Genomic DNA, 7,133 nt, shown 5'->3' on the forward strand with positions numbered 1-7,133 from the left:
CGGGGCTGCTGGGCAGGATCTTGCGGAACACCCGGTGCGCGGTGCGCGGCGGGCCGAGCTCCCGGGCGGGCGGCACCGACCCCGCGGGCTGCTGCCTCGCCGCCGTGGCTCGCGGCCGGCTGCCTCTCAGCCGCCCGGGGGACCCCACGGGCCCGAGGCGGCGGCGGCGGCGGCTCCCCTCGCGGCCGCCGGGACGACCGGGGCGCCCGAGGCGAAAGCCGCGGAATCCGCCGCCGCCGCCCCAGAGGCCGCAGTGGCTCTCGCACCGCGGCCGGATCAGGCTCCAAAAATTGTTCTTTATGTCTGTGTCTCCTTTGCCGCTGGATCTTTGAGAGAGAAACTGTGGACAAGAAATAAGAAGACTGCTCTTTCTAGTGGAAAGAAAGGGATATTTTTTTGCTAAGGGACTTAAGATTAGCTTATCTAAATCTTTCCTGACCTATCTCAATATCTTCCAAATATGAAGATTAAAAGAAAAACAGCAGCCCTGCACTTAAATAGAAACTAGGGTATTATGAATAAAGAAGGAAGCGGCACTGTCCTTTGTCCACCAGCTCTCCTGCTTGTGGTCTACATAGTCTTCCACTAAGCAGATGCATGTGGCCGATGGCTGATAGTGAATGAATGGTGTCTCCTGAACAATGACTCAACCGTCTGGTGGCTCTGCCAAGTTTATGACCAGGGCACCTTCTTCTCCTTCCCAAACTATGACCATTACTCATTCTCCCTCAAGGCTGTTACAGCAAAATTAGAGGCTTATTTTGTCACTGATTTATTTTTTCTCTATGACTTAGAAGCTTAGGGAATTCAGTAACTTTTTATTTATCTTCTTTGTCTTGCCTAATACATTTACTAATTCTAAATATTCTTTTGGCCAGATCAGGGCCTAACCACTACTGATTATCTCTGACTCAGTGTACGTTTTAACCCAACTATGCTCAACATCTCACTTAAAGACAAGTCAATCTGACCTCTTACCTTTTCCTAAGGTAAGTTGATCCTGACAATATTCTCTTAAAATTTGTCACCCCGTTGACTGACCCACATTTTTGTTTTTCCTTATTCATACCCTTCAAGGTAAAAGAAATGCAAACAGAAAATTTTAAACAATCTCCTTTGAGGACATTGCCCAGTTTCCTATTAGGTATAGAACAAGTTTCCTGACTTGGTAGACCCGTGATGTGGAGGTTTGAAGTTTTAGTTTTAGGGTTTCCCTTCTCTCTTAACATCAGTTCATTCTTATTTATTATTGTTCAGTCACTAAGTCATATCTGACTCTTTGCCACCCTATCAGCTGCAGCATGCCAGGCTCCTCTGTCCTTCACTGTCTCTTGGAATTTGCTCAAATTCATGTCCACTGAGTCAGTGATGCCATCCAACCATCTTGTCTTCTGTCCTCCCCTTCTCCTCCTGCCTTCAATCTTTCCCAGCATCAGGGTCTTTTCCAATGATTCAGCTCTTTGCATCAGGTGGCCAGAAGTTTGGAGCCTCAGCACCAGTCCTTCCAATGAATATTCAGGGTTGATTTCCTTTTGGATCATTTTTATATTTTTGTCATCTAAAGTGCTTTTAGGGACTTCCCTGGGGGTCCTGTGGTTTAGAATCCACCTTCCAACACAGAGGACATGGGTTCGATCCCTGGAGGGGAAACTAAGATCCCATATGCTGCAGAGGAGCTAAAGCCCATGCACCATAGCTTGAGAGCTGGAGTGTTGCAACTAGACAAGCCCTCGCACTGCAACTCCTGAGACCCCATACTCTGAAGCCTGCAACCCACAACTGGGGAGCCTGCATACTGCAGCAAAGACCCAGCGCAGCCAAGAAAAAAAAGCTTTTAAAACCTAATGTTCTGTACTTCGTATCTCTTAGATGTTATCTAAAAACACTGATTGGCATTATTACATTAATTTTGCTTTTATATGTGTACATCTTCACTTGCTTCCCAGTGTTTGCTTTCACACTTCATTGCTCCTACTGTGAAGATGGGCACATTAGTCTATTGTAGCTTAATGATTGTAAGTCCTTATTCATAGTCACCATTCTGTTTGGGTAGTGCCTTAAATTTGCAGAGAGATTTCACACAAATCATTATTATTCACTTGCTCATATGTAAAAAAACATATGTCAATGTCAACTGTGTACCAGGCAGTGTGCTGGGCCCTGAGACTATAAAGACCAAAGAGACACAGCTCCTGATCTCCAGCAGCTCACAGGCTAAACTGGGAGACAAGTAAGACAATAGACAGGATACTATAGTCAAAAGTAAACTTCTGATAACGGTTTGGCTTTTAAATAGATCTTTTTTAAAACTGAGAAGTGAATATATTGACTAATGGACACTTGGCACTTTTCCCATTCGACAGTTTTATTTTGTGTCTGTGTGTGTGTGTGATAACTGAATACAGTGGCATTTTAGCTTATAAATTAGTCTCTTAAGAGCATGGCTGAAACTTAACCTCTGCTGGGTAACTGGACAAATATAAGGACCTGATCCTTGAATTTGGAGCCTATAATCTGTGACCCTTGGTGATCTATCAAGGCTTACACAAACAGGCGGAGCCCAGTCTGGTCAGTCCCCTGTTCCTGCTTTACTTCTCAACATTGGCCAATAATGCCAATAAACAGAAGATTCCTGTAAAAGGTAAAACTTTCTTCTCACTGCTGGCACTTGTGTTGTAACTCACACACAAGGAGTTGAGCCTTTTCCCCTGCTGCTTTGTAACATTGGCATCATTCAAAGTGGAAATGGATTGTGGTGGCGTAAGTGTTATTTCCTGGGCAATAAACATCTTGAATAGAGAAGTGAGTCAGCAGAGCCTGTGAAACTGATGAACAAAGATTAGTCACAAGGGCAGTGGAGCTGCTTCATCTGAATATAACTTTCTCTGCAGATGCCCTTGAGACTGGATGGAAGTCCCCACACCTCTTGCTCAATTCAGCAGCTGCAAGGGAGCGGTAACGCGGCAGTGATAGCTGTGGCTACTTGGATAATCAGTAGTTAATCCATTTTAATTTGAACTTTTTCTTTATAAGCTTTTAAAACTATGAGTTATTAGGAATATTGTAATATCCAATTATGGGCTTCCCAGGTGGTGCTAGTGGTTAAAAAAAAAAAAAAACCCTTCTTGCCAATGCAGGAGATGTAAGAGAAGCAGGTTTGTCCCTGGGTCAGGAAGATCTCCTGGAGGAGGGCATGGCAACCCACTCCAGTATTCTTGCCTGGAGAATTCATGAGGAACCTGGCAGGCTACAGTCCCTGGGGCTGCAAAGAGTTGGACATGACTGAACAGAGAGCATCCAATTATAAAAAGAGATGATGAAGAAAAGGACTCAGAATCATACCAAAAACTAAATGCTGTTTCATTCTAATTTGGGGGTGCTTTGAAATGAAGCAGTCCTGTACTCTCAGAAAAAATATGAGGATCTGATAGGATTCGGCGTGACTGCTTTGAATGTCAGTAGGACTAGTTTGGAATCTGATTACCTATCTCAAGGTCTCAATAAAGTTAAAAGCTACCTCATTTCTTTTCTTCATTGCAAGGGAAAAGTAAACTTTACTTTCAAACCTGAATTTTTGCACTGGGGACACAGAAATGTTATCTCTCAAGTTCTAAGGGCAGAACTCTGAGATTCTCTGCTGCTTCTGGACTCTAATGGAGGCAGTAAATCACTTACAGCAGAAATTACCCAAAGAAATCACTTGATTGGCCTTTCCTGACTATGGAATTGTGACTTCTTTCTCCATTGCTCAAGGGGGAGAGTATAACAAATCTTCCCTCCCCTCTTCCAATTTCCTTAGTATGCCTGGTTCTGGGGTGGGGGTGGGGTGGAACTCAGGATAAGCACCAAGAGTCCAAACTTTGCCCCAACGTTCAAGGTTAGGGAGTGCAGTGGGAGAGAAACGGCATGGCTGACTTTAAGACTTGGTGGCCGCTAAGGCCAACATTTCCAGTTCCCTGCTGTAAAATAACCATGATGGCTGGAGACAGAACTAGTGAGCTGGCCTCAGTGCTGGTGGAGTGAGGAGGTGAAGTGCTGGAAACTGGCCTCATCGAGCTTTTCTGGGGGCAGATGTGCCCCCCGGAAAGTAGTTGCCGCAAAACAGCTGTCATCTGGAGAAACTCTGACTGAACTGCACAAGGAGGCATGAGCTTGCCCTCTCTCGAGGAACTCCAGTCTAGACTGCAGCAGCAGATGGAAAGTCCCTCAGGCCTTATTCACGGCATCAGTGTGACTAGCTCCCAGAGGAACCCTTCCAGAGTCAGCTGATCTGGTGGTGACAGAGGAACCCTTCCGCTGCTAATGTCAAGAGAGTTTTGGCCTCTCGTTCCCTTTCTTCGTACATTGTCTTTGCACAGGGTTCCTGAGCCTTATGGGAAGCAGAAGGCGTTGGGGAGACTGAACTAGGCTTGCATTTGGGAGGGCGAGAATTGCATTTTAAGGAGAGGGCATTGTTCACTCCAACTGTGCAGCTGGATAGGATTTACACATGTAAGGACAAATAAACATTTTAAATGATGCTTCATTCTCCTTGTGAAAAATAAGGGAAGATATCCCTCCCCTCTTTTCTTAGAGTTAGAAAACTGGTAAGTTCTTTCTCTGTCTCTCTGAAATATATGCAAACACTTTTAAAAGTTACATAAGACTTTTGCCATGTTTATGACCCAGGGGTGTCTTTCTCAAGGGCTCAGGACCATGCCTTTGAAATGTAAACATCCACGTTTACATTTCCCTATTCCAGTTTCTGTGGGCAGTAAGAGCCTGACTTCTGTGGGCACCTACCTCCCAGTTGCAAAACTACATCCTGTCATAAAGAAAGAGGTTTATTTTTCTTTATGTAAAACCAATTAGCTAATATAGATGGTCACCCCAATTATCAGGTGAATTGAAGATGAACTATGTGTAGCAAAGGGTGCTCTCTTTGAGTCCTTTTACTCAAAGACTGGTTATTGCTTATTTTTTTAAAAATTATTAACACTATTGCTTATCCTGAGAACATGTATGTGATGGTGAGATTTCTTTCTGTCTTCATAATCTTTTAGCAGATTTCCTAGGGTATGCATCACATTTTTGTTTAATGCTTATTCAATAATGAAAATATTTTCTTTTTCTTCCTTTGTGGAGAGGTTTTCTGGGTTGGGAGAAAATTTTGTTTTAATTATACTTTGCCAACAAAAACTAATGCCACAACTCAAAGGAACAACAGATGTGAAGAAAGAAAATTTTACATCTTCTGGACTCCCTCTTCCAGAAGGACTGACTTCTAATTAATTCATCTCAGACTTTACAAGAGAGCTGCTGCCTTATCTTCTTTTCCCACTTTGTCTCTTCTTTTCCCCCTCAGTTTTTTTCACTTTCTTATTTTGCCTGTCTCTCTTTCATCCTGTTAAAAGATAACTTTCAACATAAGGTAAAATTGGGACTTTCCTGGTAGTCCAGGGATTAAGAATCTGCCTTCCAATGCGGGTTTGATCGCTGGTGGGGCAACTAAAAGCCTGTGCACGGGAACTATATAGCCTGCACGTGCTAGACCCGGTACCACAACTAGATAGAAGCCCACACACTGCAGCGAAAGATCCCTCATGCCTCAGGAAAGTCCTACATGCTTCAGCTAAGACCTGACATGCTTAAATAAATAGCTAAATATTATATGGCTCATGCAGCTATAAAAATGAATACATGTTAAAGACTTTATCCTCTTCATTAATCAGGGAGGGAACCAGAAAGAGGTAGCAACTGACTCAAAGGACAAACCATTTTTATTTTAAAAAAATTTTTAAAAACTTTTTATTTTGTATTGGGGTATAGTTGATTAACCATGTTGTGACAGTTTCAGGTAAAGACCAAAGGGCCTCAGCCATACACAGACGTGTATCCATTCTCCCTCAAGCTCCACTCCCAACCAGGCTGCCACGTGACATTGAGCAGAGTTCCCTGTGCTGTGTGGTAGCTCCTTCTTGGTTATCCATTTTAAATAGAGCAGTGTGTACATGCCCATCCCAAACTCCCAAACTATCCCTACCCCTCATTTTCCCCCATCCCAACTGACAACCATAGGCCATTTTTAGATCAAGAATATTGAAATAAATGTGCAGGTGGTAGCAAAGTTGGTTTTCTGGAAGGGAGGAGGGAAGTAAATTGCTCTTCCACTAGACAGGACAGAACTTGTGTGTTCAAAGACAAGAATTATTTTGTGTTGCCATCAGTCATGAACAGATGACAAAGCGGTAAAATAGCTCCCATAGAACTGGAATCAGATAACTAGAGATGTCGCCTTAAGGCAATGCAGTTTGCTATGAAAGCAACCTAAGTGTCCATCAGGGGAGGAATGGATAAAGAAGACGTGGAAAATATATTACAATGGGATATTATTTGGCCATAAAAAAGAATGAAATCTTGCATTTGGGGCAACATGGATGGACCTTGATGGCATTATGCTAAATTAAGTAAGTCAGACAGGGAAAGACAAATACTGTATGACCTCTTTATATGTGGAGTCTAAAAACAAACAATGAGAAAATCCAAGTTCATAGATACAGGGAACAGATTGGTGGTTGCCAGAGATGGAGGTGGAGTGGGCAAAATAGGTAAAGGGGGTCAAAAGATACAAATGTCCAGTTACAAGCTAAATAACTCATGGGAGTGTAATGTATAGCACAGTAACTGTAATTAATAACAACTGTATCACATATTTGAAAGTTGCTAAGAGAAATCTTAAAAGTTCTCACCACAAGAAAAAAATTCTGTAACTCTGTGTGGTGACAGATGTTATCTAGCTTTATTGTGTGATCAATAAATATATACAAGTATTGAATCATTGTGGTTTATATCTGAAACTAATATAATGTTCTATATCAATTAAGCCTCAATAAAACAAGACAGTGCAGGTTTCTACTAAACACAATTTCCCCCCCATGGTCTTATTCTTCTTACTGTAAGAAAATAAAACAAAGCACATGTGATGGCATTTTTGAGAAGCTGACAGTGTGTAACAATTGTTTCCTCTTTTTCTCTACCAAAACAAGTATTTTACTTTAAGTCTAATTAAAAATCATCTATTCCAGGAAGAGCTCTGATTAATCTTACCTAACTTGACTTCCCTGTTTCTGCCATCATCACTGGTAAACATTTGT

This window comes from Dama dama, chromosome 1, assembly GCF_033118175.1.
Source record: "Dama dama isolate Ldn47 chromosome 1, ASM3311817v1, whole genome shotgun sequence".
NCBI classification, from domain to species: domain Eukaryota; kingdom Metazoa; phylum Chordata; class Mammalia; order Artiodactyla; family Cervidae; genus Dama; species Dama dama.